At 35.5% G+C, this 14,098-nt stretch overlaps 1 protein-coding gene across 5 annotated transcripts in view; it reads right to left on the reverse strand.

Moving 5' to 3' along the window:
- Positions 1-14,016, reverse strand: part of GPBP1 (GC-rich promoter binding protein 1) — a 35,085-nt gene extending 21,069 nt beyond the window's left edge. For 2 of the 5 annotated variants that reach the window (XR_003254970.1, XR_003254969.1), the window contains exons 1-2: positions 12,768-14,016; positions 11,942-12,009 (exon numbers count right to left, since the gene is read on the reverse strand). The gene's annotated coding sequence lies outside the window, so the exon portion shown is untranslated. Of the gene's footprint in view, positions 1-4,808; positions 4,828-11,941; positions 12,010-12,767 lie in introns of those variants that run through there. The other 3 variants (XM_026074633.1, XM_026074635.1, XM_026074634.1) reach the window with 3 other exon arrangements.
- Positions 14,017-14,098: the final 82 nt, after the last annotated feature.

The following is a 14,098-nucleotide window of genomic DNA, read 5'->3' on the forward strand; positions in this document are numbered from 1 at the left end:
TTTTAAGTGTGATATACACACAGTTAGAAACTCAGCTAGTGAAAACATATTTAATATCCAAGTGCATTTGCTTTGGGGCACCAAATAAACATGTATTCCACCTCTGCATAACTCCCCTTCCTTCATATGCAGCTCTCATTTCCAAGTTGGAGAATCACTAAATCTTTAGAAAGGATAAGACAGATATCAGTACTGGAATATTGGCACACACACACACACACACAAAAAAAAAAGATCTTCAGACCAAGGCACTTACAGTCTAAAAAACAAATGGAGAGACTCAGCATAAATGTACTGAGAACATAAGAATCCAAAAAACATTATCAAGTTATTGGTGAATCAACTATTAGGAGTGGGACAACAGAGGCACTAACAATGTGATTTCTTAATATATTAATCTTACCGTTTATAGAAAACTAGCCAAGTTTTCCAATACTACTATCTATCCAACTGTCATGAGAAAAGCTTATTCTTAACTCATTAATATTCCTAGCTTTAATCTTTTTCACATTAATTAAAAGTTGAGGTGAGACTCTGTGACCACCAAGTATCCCAGGACTGGAAAACTTTTACCAACCTTTGTCTGAAGCTTAAATGCAGGCTTAAATCCTTTAATGCAGACTTAGATGTTTATCCTCAAACTATGATTCAAATCTCCACATTTTCAGTTCTTCAGTTAAAACCTCTAAAATGTTTTTTTGATAAAGTCACTGAGTTAGATGATTTAATTCCTTTCCTCCAAAGCACAAAAGTGAAGTGACAGAGAGAAACCTTGACGTAAAACCAAACAATACTAACAAATACTTTAGTTTATCAATCCCAAGTTTTACCAGACATAATACATACAGATCACCACACATCATCATACAGATGCTACCCTTCCGAGGTTGCCAACAAGTCTGCCCTAGAGTGTATATTAAAATAAAGAGATTTTCATTACAAGCATGAGCTCTGTTTTAATAACCTAGCAAGTATTAGCTAGCTCTAGGATACTCTACCAACCATATCTTCCTGAGAAGGAAAACTGAGAACAGATCACAAAAAGCAAGAATGGAAAGTCAGCAAGGCTACTCTACTGCCTCAGGCTATATTTGTCTTAAACAATTCAGTCAGCCTGGTTGCCAAACATCAGTTTGATTTTTGGTTGCTTTTCAGTTTAAGTTAAACCAATGACACAGACTACATCACTTTCTTCTGCAATGTGTCCCAGTACCGAACTTCTCTTCCACCATCAGAAAAGTTCCCTCTGCTACAAGATCTGACCTAAATCTTTTTTGCTGCTATTGAGCTCTATTACTTCAAGCTATCTCCAACAGTCTGGGACATTTTTGTATACTGCATCCTCCAAAGCACTTGCAACCTCTACCCAGATTAGTACTATCTACCACTTTCATAGCATTTCAATATTAAAGTTATTAATGACAAAATTGAATACAAGCAGACCTTTGCAGAAATTCAGATACATGCTTCCAGCTTGACATCAAACAAGAGCTGCCTTTACAAAGGCTGAGGAGCTGCTATGGCAGATAAGTAATACTGATCTTTGACAGCTGGTTTCCCCGCTACTAGTTGATACTAAAGCAATCTTATTTTAGTAGAACACTTCTGCCTTTCAGAAACATGCAACAAGACTGTCACTTTTAACTAAAAATTCACCTTAACTATTTGAATAGAATGAGGGTTAATAGCACCCATACGAGCATTTACAAGAATCTGCTTTAATTGTACTGACAGACTATGAAGAACTCAGGTGTCTGCTAGCAAGTCTTCTCTTACATATATACCATACAGCAGATCGGCTACTTCATTAATACTGACAGAACAGCTGTTGTATTCCTCACATTAAAACTGCTATAAGAATTAATCTTCTTCAGGTAAATTCCACAGATCCTAACACAATGCCTCCACTGCTTTCAGAATCTCTTTTGATAACAAAAGATTAGGCTCAAAATTCATCATTTAGTTTAATTCTAGTAGCACAACCTCAAAATATAGCTGCTATTCTCTAATTAAAAAGTCATAAATGCTAACTTGGTTCAGTCTATTATTGAAGCAGCAGAGTTGCACAATTTTAAAAAGGCAAGAAAAAAAAGGTACTGAAATACTGCTACCCTCATACAATTAACATTCAAATGCATTCAAGTCTCTCTAATCAGACTGTTCAAAATATTCAATTAATCTCAGGAATAATCTCAATGCTTGATTCAAGAGTTTCACAGTGACTTTAGAAAGGATGTCTTCTATAGACAGTCCATAGATTCATCTAAATTTTATGCTTTGCTGTGTACATGGATGGCAAAATGTTCTTCAATTTTGCTTATTGTGGGGCATTTGAGAGAAGCCTGTAAAACACTGTTTTAGGCAGCATGCAATAATTGCTCCAATAGCCCAATATTTAACTATACAAAATTAAACTCACTAATTTTGTGAGGATCTTCAACAATAAGGCAACAAATGTCAAACAATAATGAACAGCAGGTTCCAAAAGATGTACAGTGAAAAGATTTGTTATAAAGATAACTCAGTAACACAACTTTGAGCCACAGCAGCAACTGAAATAAGAAAAACATTGCACCAAGTATGCTGAGCCAACATCCAAAAAGATTTTTTTTTTATGGTTTGATTGGTAGGGTTCTTTTGTAACAAAGTGTTTTTCACCAGTTAAAGTAGCTGGAAGCACTCATTTTTCACTTAGTTGCCTCATCTGAAAAGTATTTGGGAAAATGCAATGTATCACCTTTCCTTAAAATAAAGGTGACACTTGAGAAAAATGTAGCAGAGAGCAATTATATGAATCAGAAATCAAGACTTCTGTGGAAAAGCTAAGAAAAAACATCTAGAGCCAACTCACAATAAAGAAGACTGACCTAAAGAAACAACTCCTATCACTAGCTTGTGCTACCCTATTAAAAGAAGAAATCAAATCTGAAACAGCATAGTCAATTTTCCATACGCTATTTTTTTGTGTGTATGTGAAAGTACCACCACAGAACATGATCCCATTTAAAGTAACAATTCTGAAATTCAGAACTTCACTGAATACAACAAGGAACTATTTTAGTGATCAGGGACAAGAAAAGACTACAAAAAGAACTTGGCTTCCTTCATATCACCAAAAGAGGGCCTAAGAGGTATTTAAACAGTGGTTATGAATATCTGTTAAGGGGTAAATTCCACTGAAAAATGAGATGTCTGTTAATCTAAAACATCATAAGAATCACAAGACGATAACGGTCACAACAGACTGCGGCTAGAAATGTAGTAGTTTTAAATATCTGAAGAACAAGATTCTTGAACACTAGCACAAATGTTTGAATCTTTGCCAACTGTTATTATGTTTCAAAGTCAGAAACTAATAATTGTAATTAAACAGTTTAACTTATAACACAATGCATGTACACAAAGATAATACTGTAATAATGAATCCACCTTTCCACATCTCACAGCGTAGCTACACAAAAATAAAGTTCATGACCTTTTTTCCTCCCTCTCTCCCCACTGAATTACGCTTCTTTAAGCCAACATAGTGTTTAAAAATCAAACATTTTAAGTGTGAAGAACACACACTGCAACCAATACATAAATTGAATTCTTAATTTTTTTCTGCAATAGAGCAGATAGAATTCAGCATGGTACAAAAAGCAAAAAACAGACTGTACTGATGGACTTGCAGATGAATTACAACAAATTGCTTCTTTAGGCTTCATCTTATATTACAATTTTGACATCAGATGCAAACTTTAATCCACTAATACTGAGAAAATTATGCAACAGCTGAAATGACTTGTTTTACTTACAAAGCTTGTTTGGAAGCTAAGAGCCTCCATGAGGTTAACACACAAAACGGGCATGAAATACACAGATAAAGGAGAAACCTGAAAGTGTTATGCAATACATCTTAGGTTTAACAAACACACGTACCCACATTTTAGTAAAATGTGCAGTTTCTTGTGGCAAAAATAGAACTTTTTTCCCCTCATGTTCACCAGAAAAAAAGAATATTTGTCCTAAATTAGGGACATAAATATGTCCAGTTACAGATTACACCTTCCTTCACTCCTGAAAGATTTCCCTAAATAGGCAGACCAGGAATACAGGGTAGCATTTTTCTAACCACTAGTGAAGCGTAAGAGCATTACTGGCAAAGCATAGTGTAGAATCCAAGCAAACATCTGTTAGTCCCGCTCATATCTCTGCGTAGCACATTAAAAATCGGAATACAATGCAGACACATACCAGACTCATTTACAGACAGGGTAACTGAAGAGTCACTACAGACAGAATCAGGTGCATTTATTAACTCACTTAGCTACAGTGATAAACCAAGAAGCAGTTATACTGGCAAAAGCCATGGAGCAAAAGGATAAGGCAAAGAGTTATGTAGAAACGTCTGCCTTCCCCCAACCTCCCCCCCATACCAGACATCTATAAAAAGCTGGAAATAATTAGAAAACATTTGCTTTAAAGCAAACAAAAAACAAACAAACAAAAACAGAATCAGATATTGGAACCATTATGATCTAACCGGACTTGCTTCATACACTAGAAATGCATATAATGTCTCCTGCACTGCACCTGCCAACATAGTTGAACAGTAGTATCTTCCTTTACAAAGATCTCCAACCTGGTATTGACAAGAAAACAAAGGTTATGGACACCTTGAATGAACTGGTCACACAAAGATAAATTTAACTGATCACTGTTATCCTATTATAAACATGTTCCTTTTTCCAGAGTTTTCTAGCTTCACTTCTATTCATTAGATCTTTTTAGCAACAAAAATCTTCTCTCTGAATTTGTACACTTACACAAGACCAGGAACAGACAAACAGCATCTCCGGAGCTGCATAACACTCATCAGGAGTTGGAAAAGTGACTCTCAAAAATCCCTCTCAACGGAATCTGCACTGGCTGCCTACAKGGAGAGAGTATCAGCAAGCTGCAGATGGGAAAGCCCACAGACAAGGAGGAGTGAGGATGGCAAGAGAAATGATATTCCAGGCTACTGCAGGGACAGAGAACGGATGAAGTAGTTGTAGCCCAAACGTTCTGAATTTTAGTTCTGTTTTGTTTTCTATAAACAGGCCAAATAAGAAAAAGCGTACCTAATTATTAAATAACAGAATGCTGAAACAACTGTGGCATATAATGTAATCTGTATTGACAGTGAACTGTTGTGATTTGTTGAAATTTTCATTTTTGATTTTTAATGGTTTAAGTAGCTCTAAAAAATGCAATACTAAATGCATTTTCTTTTTATATTTAACTATAAACATGACCACAATTTTGTGACTCATTAGAATCAAGCTTTAAAACATGTAATGCTACCCTTATTTTCCAAGGTCTACATCTATTAAGGATTACAGTGGGGATGTCTCAAGTGAAAACGCAACTCTTCAGCTTATCAAAGGCAGGGTTACGAACCTTAAGCCTCTCCTTGTAAAGAAACATTGCTACCTTACAACATCCTTTTGCGAGCATATTGTCTACTATTGTATCAATAGTTTTGATAGTTCTGTCAATGGCATTAACAAAGATAGTGTCTCCCTGACTGTTTTCACATTCACAAAACTGTAAATAGGAAAGCATGTTTAATTGCTTACTAGTTCTAAAACTGGAAAGTATCTTTTGAAAAATTAAGACATAACACTTATAAATATTCTGAAAGACTAACTTGTATTTACTTAGAATATCAAGAAGTTTTATCCTGTAACTTAATCATAAAATTTTCTTTATTAGTTCACCTCTTGCTCTGGTACCTTAGAAATTACGTGCTTCAGTTCTAAACATTGAACCTCCTAAAGATCAGATAGCATATCTACCATACAGGCAGTTACAATCAGATGTATAATATTATATGTATATATCCTACATAATACTCAACACTATACAATAATTAGGAGTTCATATGCTTATGCCTTTCCCATCACATAAATATAGCATGAACAACTACACTGCTGTAATTGCATTTAATATATAAAATATAAAATACATATAAAACATAGCCCAAGAGTGTTCTGAACCACTTGAAAAGAGGTAGATTCTTCCCTTCATGTAACTTGTCAAATCTGACTGTGAGCCCCAAAATAGCTCTCTAGATTCCATCTCTTGGAACATTTGTGCCAGACTTAAAAAACACACAAAAACCAACCAAACAAACAAACAACCCCCCACAAACCCACAGTTGCAAAGGACTTAAAGGCAACTGCCTTTCTGGTAATTCCTTCAAAGAGCATAGAACTTCTAGGCAGACTACTCCCTAAGCAATGCTGTCTTTTGCTATCATAAGAACTTGAAGAAACATCTCTATAAACACTTTTCTGACAGTTACTTAAAAATAATGATAAAAGAAAATGCACATACTCTAAAACAGAAGAAAGCATATCAGAACATTTAAGATGACAAGGACATGAGATCAGAGACCATCCCCCCGCAATTTTAAGGGCATGTTGTTTAACTTGTCTAACCAGTATTTAGCTGGCAGAGGAAGGACAGTCCCAGTGCTATTCTCAAAAGATCCAACCTCTGTTCTTATCATGAGGGAGGTACATACAAAATAAAAATATTGCCCTAGCTCAGAAAGTTTTATTCAATAATTAAGACAGGTTTTGTTACAGTTGGTGAAATACACCGAGTCCATGATAGCATCATTTGTCTGAACTATCAGAATAAAAAAGAAGTTTTGCTTTTTCACGATGTCACTAGAAGGGAGATACGATTAAAATTGGTGGCATCACTGAAGTAAGGGAAAAGCTGGTCAATACAATAATAGCCAAAACACCAAGAATCTAAAACTATAATTTATTAAAAGATCATATGCTTTTAACCATCTCAGAAATTTACCTTACTAAATTAATTCCATTTAAATGGAGCTGACTAAAATTTTATAGGAAAAATAATTTTTAAAGTAATACTAAAAAGTACAAAACCCTGGCAGCTGAAACAAGCCCACTAGAAGCTAGAGACGAGGAAAAGTAGTTCTGTGTTTTCAACTGGGATACTTTTCACGCACTCTGAATATCCCGAAAAATTTTACAGGAGAAAGTTTCTTTAACACAATTATTTCAGAGATTGTTAGAAGAAAATTAAGATAAAAGGCAATTATAAACTCACAAGCTTCAGGTATTCTTACCTATTTAAGTGGAGCAGTAAGCTTATTAACACAAAAAAAATTAGAGAAGCTTCAAGCCATGAATTCCCAAAGCTTGATCCTGAAGGAATACATGAATTCAAATTTCTCAATGCTCCCTAAAGACCACTTAAAAACTTCAGTGTATTGATTTGCATAGAGAAATTCAGGAGCAGCATAAAGACGTTGAAAGCACATGGATATCTGCACATACATACACAGTCTCCAGAAAATCTAGAATTACCATGTATGCATACACTATGATCTTTCACCCACTGCCTCACAGACTACTATTACCATAAGTATGGCATACCAGAGACCATGTATGGGAACCTTAACTCCACCCCTCAGCTGCAAGCTCATTTGATAATCCACCCTCACCTGTCATCTAGTTTTTAGCATAATATTTGTAAGTGGGGCAGAAGAAGGTTGTAAGCCATCAGCATCTTGCATTACACTCTACAATACACTACAGCATTATTATGATGCACTAGATGAAGAATACAAAGTTATACATTATTCAGTGGCTCAGGTTTGTCCTTGCTCTTGCTGCTGTTCTGCTTCCTTGGTTATGAGCTACAGCAAGTATTTCAAATTCTTCAGTCAGGAAGATAAACCAAGCATATGTGAAATTCAGAGGGGCCCACTAACCAAGTCCATATGACATTTACCATCTACAAGAAGGGAAGGAATTTTCTAGAAGGGAACTGGAAGAGAATATTCACTATCAAAGATATGTCAAACTGACTACTGCATTTCACAACAACTAAAGAGAAAGCTATCTGTCAAGGTCAGAAGTTTTCTGGAAAAATATCATCATCAGGCAAAATTCTCACTAAAACAGAGCAACTCTTGAACAACCAAGCTGCAGACCCTACAGTTCTCCCATCTCGGGCCAGCTTCAAAAACTTGCTTCACCTGATCTAGCATTAGCCAGTATGACATCTACAAAATTTTGCTTTTAACTAGGCAAAGATATATGCTTAAGTCCCCACCATCAGACGACACAGCTTCTCCTCTTTGTGAACTGAAATGTTCGTAATTTTTTTTTAATTAAGTGAATTAAAATAATCTACTTCCACAAAAGTTTTTTCTTCTGTTGCAAAACATTTTCTCTTAAACATCAAATTTCTTTTGTGATGCGCCCTTCCCCATTATCGCTAGTCAAGAGCAGCACTAATTTAAAGAAAAGTTTGTTTTAAACAATACTTCTGGTCTAAGACCTTGTACATTGCAATTTTTATTCCCTCTTTGAAGACATGGCTTATTAGAGACCTTGCTTGTTCTGTCATTCATTTAGTTTGAACAAAGCAAACAAGCTAATTTCAAGTTATTTTGCTGTCCAAACACAAATTTTACAGAGTTTTTCAAACTCAAAACATTGTTTCTATTAATCAAAAATTTCTGCAAAAGCATGACTATTTGAACTGAAGATTATTTCCCTCATCTTTTCTCCCTGTAAATGCACAGCCACACCCCTAACAACAGAATAAACTTAAATCTTTACAGTTAACCTTTAATGCTTTGAAAGCAATGTATGGGTGCCCCCCCCATTACAATGTACAAGAGGGCTTACAGACATCAGCAAATTTACAAATAAGGTGAAGTGTGGATATGATAATTCTCTCAAGTTCTTTGGTTCTCAGAAAYGCATTGTCAACAATTCTCGTCTCTAAGTAAAAGGGAGTTGAACCTTTAAACATTTTCTCTCCCACAGGTTCAACAGATATTAAAAATAAGTTTCTAACAGTCCAATTGAAGCCCCCTCCCTCTCAATTGTGATACTGTAGACCAACTAAAATCTGCAGTTTTAGTTTCACTGTTCCCACCATCCATCACAGAACTGTTTTGACACGAATTTTGGCACTGGACAATGAGGAAGAATAAAGAAAAATATCCATTCTTTTTTTCTTACCTCTTGTCTCATCTAAAAAAAAGTATGAAAACTAAGGTTACCTGCAGACCACCAGGGGTGGGAGGATGTACTCTGTCAGAACTATCTGAACACCTTCTAAAGTCATATGCCATACTGAGAAATGAGTATATGGAGTCAAACTACATTAGTCAATCTTTCAATCATCAAAACCAACACCTTCTCTAGTATAGACACAGCCCTCAAACCTAATTTCACAGCGAAAAGAAGAAAAAAAAAACAAAAAAATCTGCGTTTCTACCTAGTGCTCAAGTACCTGATGAGAGGATGACTCAACTGAAGAGCACTACCTTTGTCCTGTATAAGGATCTAGAAGGTCAGCATACTTTGTAAGACATTCATGTTCTGAAAATCCCAGACATGTCCCTGCTCTTTATCATACTTTCATATATAGATATGGTTTAAATACGGTTTATGAGCCACACGGATTAGGACACTTCTCTGAATCAAATATATTACTGTCACAGAAATCAAAACACCTTTTAAACAGATATTTGAGGAACAAAATTAACAAGAAAGCTTAGAAAGACTTGTTCATTACTTTTATTCCAAAAAGCTTCTTCCGCTGTAGCAGAATCTAAGAATAAAAAAAAACTACTTCATAACACAGAATAATTTCATATTTAAAGGGAAAATACAACTGGGTTCCTTCTGCTTGAAATTCTACACTTGCAGTACCACATAGTAGGAAGATGCATATATACTTATCTTTTTTTCCTCTGCAAGGGTCAAAGTCCAAAAGCTGAAGCATTAGTGCAATAAAATTGCCACTTAGTTCAACATACATTATGTAACAAAATCACCAGGAATGTTTCTGCACTTTGCAGTCTTCACAAGGAATCTTAAGAAAAAGCTGTTGAAAAAGGTGGTAGTTTTGACATATACCAAGAGTATAATGCAGAAGGACAGTTTCAACTGTTTCCCAGAGTATGTTTACCCAAAGTAGAAAATGACTATAGAAGAGTTGATGGCACCAGATTTCTCCCCTCTGTGTACAGCTTATCACTTACTGTGTAATACTATTGCACAAAAACACACAGTAACAAAAAGTAAAAAGCATGCTAAGTCTCATTCAAGTTTGTTTTTAAACAAGGTCTGCAAATAATTCTCACTACAGAGGGGAACTTGCTCTTTTTTCTTTTCTTTTTAGTACTAAGAGTAAGTACTCCAGAAGTCCTCCATGGACCAACATTCTCAAACTATCTTATCCACACAATTTCAGCAGAGGAAACTCACAACAATGGAAAAAAATAACAAAGTATATTAGCTTGTAAAGTACTAGCAAATCTAATTATCTGCACAGTTTCCCTACATCACTTTATAGATTTAATTACACTTCAGCTTTGTTGCAAGTTTAAACTCTGCTTACACTTAAAAGCTTCCAACAGCACAGTTCATTCCTACAGTAGAGAAACCTACACCGTTTAAGACACCTTTACAATACAAATGTACCCATTTTAGGATTTTACCAGAATAACTGTATCAGTAAAAGAGCCAAGCTGCTGACATTATTCCAGTACAAAAGCTATGTTTACAACAAGGCTTAAAGTATAAGCTCTCTGGGGCAAGGACCTTATCTTCATACTTGCCTGCAAACCACTTAGCAGACTGTCAGCACTGTACAAGCAAAAACCTAAAGAAGGTATTAAAATGGACCAGCATGCTAGGCATTTTCTCCTCAATGGGCCTCACCCAAAACTATGAATTTTGCTCAGGGTACACAAACACAGCAGTAAAGCACACCTGACTCTCAAATGCATATGTAGACAAATAAGAACTGCAATTATGAAGTAAAAACACAATGAAAAGAGGAAGAAAAAAAAAGCTGTCCTACTAGCAGCCAGAAATGTATAATGAAAGAGTTAATTTAACAAGACTAAAAGGCAAACTTTTCAACAAATCAACAAGAAAAACAGAGTCCAGAGAAAGAAGTCACTCTAAACAGTAAGTGTTCTACAGAGGGGGATGCAGCTCCCTGATTTCAGTGACAATCCCTTGTCAAGGGGTGTAAGTTTCTCATACTACTCAAAGTTAATAGCTTAGAAAAAGTATCACTTTTTCTAGGAGCTGAGGCACTTGTATTACTATGTGATGGGCAAGCAATAGACAAAGCTTAATGAGACGGTCACTTACGCTTGTATTCTTTCCATTTACCAAATGGTTTGAAGCAAAACACAAGCTACTCCAACTAAAAGGAGGAGGAAGATAATATTTCTCTTTAGGTTTACTTCCTCTTTAGGTGGCTCAATTCATCCAGTCTAAGCAGTCAATTCCCAGCCACAGTAAGAGACTCAAGGAGAGCCCCAAGCCACAGCCAAGAGACTACAGAAAGACTCCTATTTATGTTCCGCAGTCTTCATGTTTTCAAAACAGCAAAATTAAAACAGAAGTTAAAATAACAAAACAGCAAGGCCATTCAAAGAAACCAAAATACTGAAGCTAGATCAACCTTTAGATACTGACAAGACAATTCACAACATAATTACTTCAGTGATCCTAAAAATTTATTTAAAATAGTGATTTAAATGTGAGTCTTTTACTTGTGGTCAAAATAAGTTACAGGGAAAAAAACCCACCACAGTAATCCTTTGACTCCGTTTCTTATGCTTAAAGTCACTTTTCTACTAGGCTTCAGTACAAGATGCCTTCCCAAACATCTCTGCAGTGTCCTTAGAGAGATTCAACTGTTTTTATTGCTCAGTATTACTGGTACTTTAGTACTGCAGAAGCTCTGAAAAACTAAGAAAAGGTGGCTACTAAGGTATATGTGTCACTTTTACCAGACACTCAGCCTACAGTCTACCCAATAATGCTTTAGTTATTTAAAGCTTTATGAATAATGGGGGAGGGGTGAAGAATTTAATAAAATTACCACTGACTTTTGAATTAAGTTGTTCTGTCCATCTTAATTTTCTTTGAGGAAGTAGCAATTCAGCTGAAAGCAAACCTGCAGAGAAATTATTGTAAATACATTTATTTCAGTATTTAAACTATATCCATCTTCAGAAATGTTCCCCCACTTGGGAGGAAAGTTGGGGAGCAAACAGCAATACTTCTAACAACAACATTGGTTAGTTAACCAGCCTGCCGGTACCTGAACCCTTCCAGTTTTTTGTGTTTTTGATTATGCTATAATTTACAACTAGATTCATATTTATTTCCATCACAGAATAGGAAATTACCCTAAATACAACCTGAAAACATCAAACTATTAAAAAAAAAATGTTTGCATATGCAGTAAACAAGTTTTTGGTAATGAGTATTTAGCCTCCATAAGTGTGGGAGGAGAAAAAAAAAAGTCATGCTACATTATGAGACCTTCATGTTGAAAAATGTCTAATGCAAATGCAAAGGCTGAAACGCCATTCAACAGACTTGAACAAGGAGCGCAACAGATCATTCCTGAGATTACAATATCAACACAGAGAAAATAAGTGACCTAGAGATTCAGTCTAGAAATATGTATTTAATTTCCTCCCTGCCCCTCAAAATTACACTCCTACTTATGCACTGCCCTTTTCTGTAATACATATATGCTTACATTTCTTAAAGATATTTATTCAATTAATTATTAAACACTGCAAATGAAAATTAGATTCTGCTAGCTTAAAGTTCTCAAAAAAATCCAGCATCTTCTTTTTCACTATTCTACTGACAAAACATTTACGCAAGTATAAATTGACTAATGAACACTACAATACTTACCTAACCCAAGAGGACTGCACAAGGTGTTAGTTCTCTGTGATTTATACTTTTCCAGTTTGTCTTCTTTGAGATAATATCCCAAGTTCTTGCTGATACTACATTTGTAGCTGTTTGACATAGATTTCACCTCACAGAATCAGCTACCCATTCTTCCTGCTTACAGATTCCACAAAGCTATTTCCAAAATTTGCCAAGTCTCTGACTTTTCTTTTTTTCCTCTCACAGCTTTTTCTCTTCTTTATTCCATGTACATATCACTATAACAAGCATCAGCTCCAGGTGAAATAAATACACTTTTTATGCCACAAACAGTAAAGCTGAAAATCCAAATTTCACATCTGAACTGAGGAACATTTCCTAGCTTCAGATAATAGAGGCATCTGTAAACAACAGCTATCTGAATACCACCATATTGCTTATTGGCAACAACATTTTTCAACAAAAATATTAAATAAAATATAAAAGAAAAAGTGATAAACAATTTTCTATTAGACTCTTCATTTAGAAAATAGGTTTCATTGCAAAACAAAAAAAAGTTATGTCAGAAAAACTAAAAAATAAAATAAAAGTAAAAATATCTGCCATGAAACTTTTCAACAATGTCTCTCCAGTGACTCAGGCTGCTTTTGACCTGGAGCCAGTTAACAAAACTAGTTATGCCTATGACTCAAACAGAACTTGGCTTGGAAAAGAAAAGTAACTAAAAGCAAAAAAGCACTTTATTTTGACAGCAGAAGTATTCAGAACTTGATAAATTTAGCCACGTATCCATGTCATGTGGACAAAAGTGTCCAAGGGCAAGTTGTTCTGCACTTCTTTTCTTGAGAAAGCTCAAGTCTTCAAATTTTCAATTCACTTCCTAGATGTCTACTGATTGTTTCAGAAGCGTTTTCAGGAGGAAGTACTTGGACAAACAATTCCAGGTCAGTGTCTGATACTTCTCCCCTTTCAAATGAAGCAACTGCTGCAGGTCAATTTTCACCTTTCTCCCATTAGCTGAAGCAAAAGGCTCCAAATGTCCAGAACTCTCTTTGTAATCCAAATTGCCTATGGGAAAAAGAACCAGAACAATCAGTTTTTCCTCCGAGATCTGAATTAACATTAGACAAGTACATAAATCTGAATCTTAACAAGGAGAAACACATGCAAGCAGGCCACCAAACCGAATACAGAAGCATCAGTTAAACCTTCATTCACGTGCTGGAGAAAGAAGTAAGGGTATTTATTAGGGAATACAGCATAACAGTGAAAAGGTTCCCCTGTCCTTCTACAAACAGGCATCTCTTCCAATTTCTAAGAAGCAAAAACCAAACAGAAAGGAGGGGGCTCGC

The sequence above is a fragment of the Apteryx rowi genome, unplaced genomic scaffold, assembly GCF_003343035.1.
Source record: "Apteryx rowi isolate R43461 unplaced genomic scaffold, aptRow1 scaffold_393, whole genome shotgun sequence".
Classification (NCBI taxonomy): Eukaryota; Metazoa; Chordata; class Aves; order Apterygiformes; family Apterygidae; genus Apteryx; species Apteryx rowi.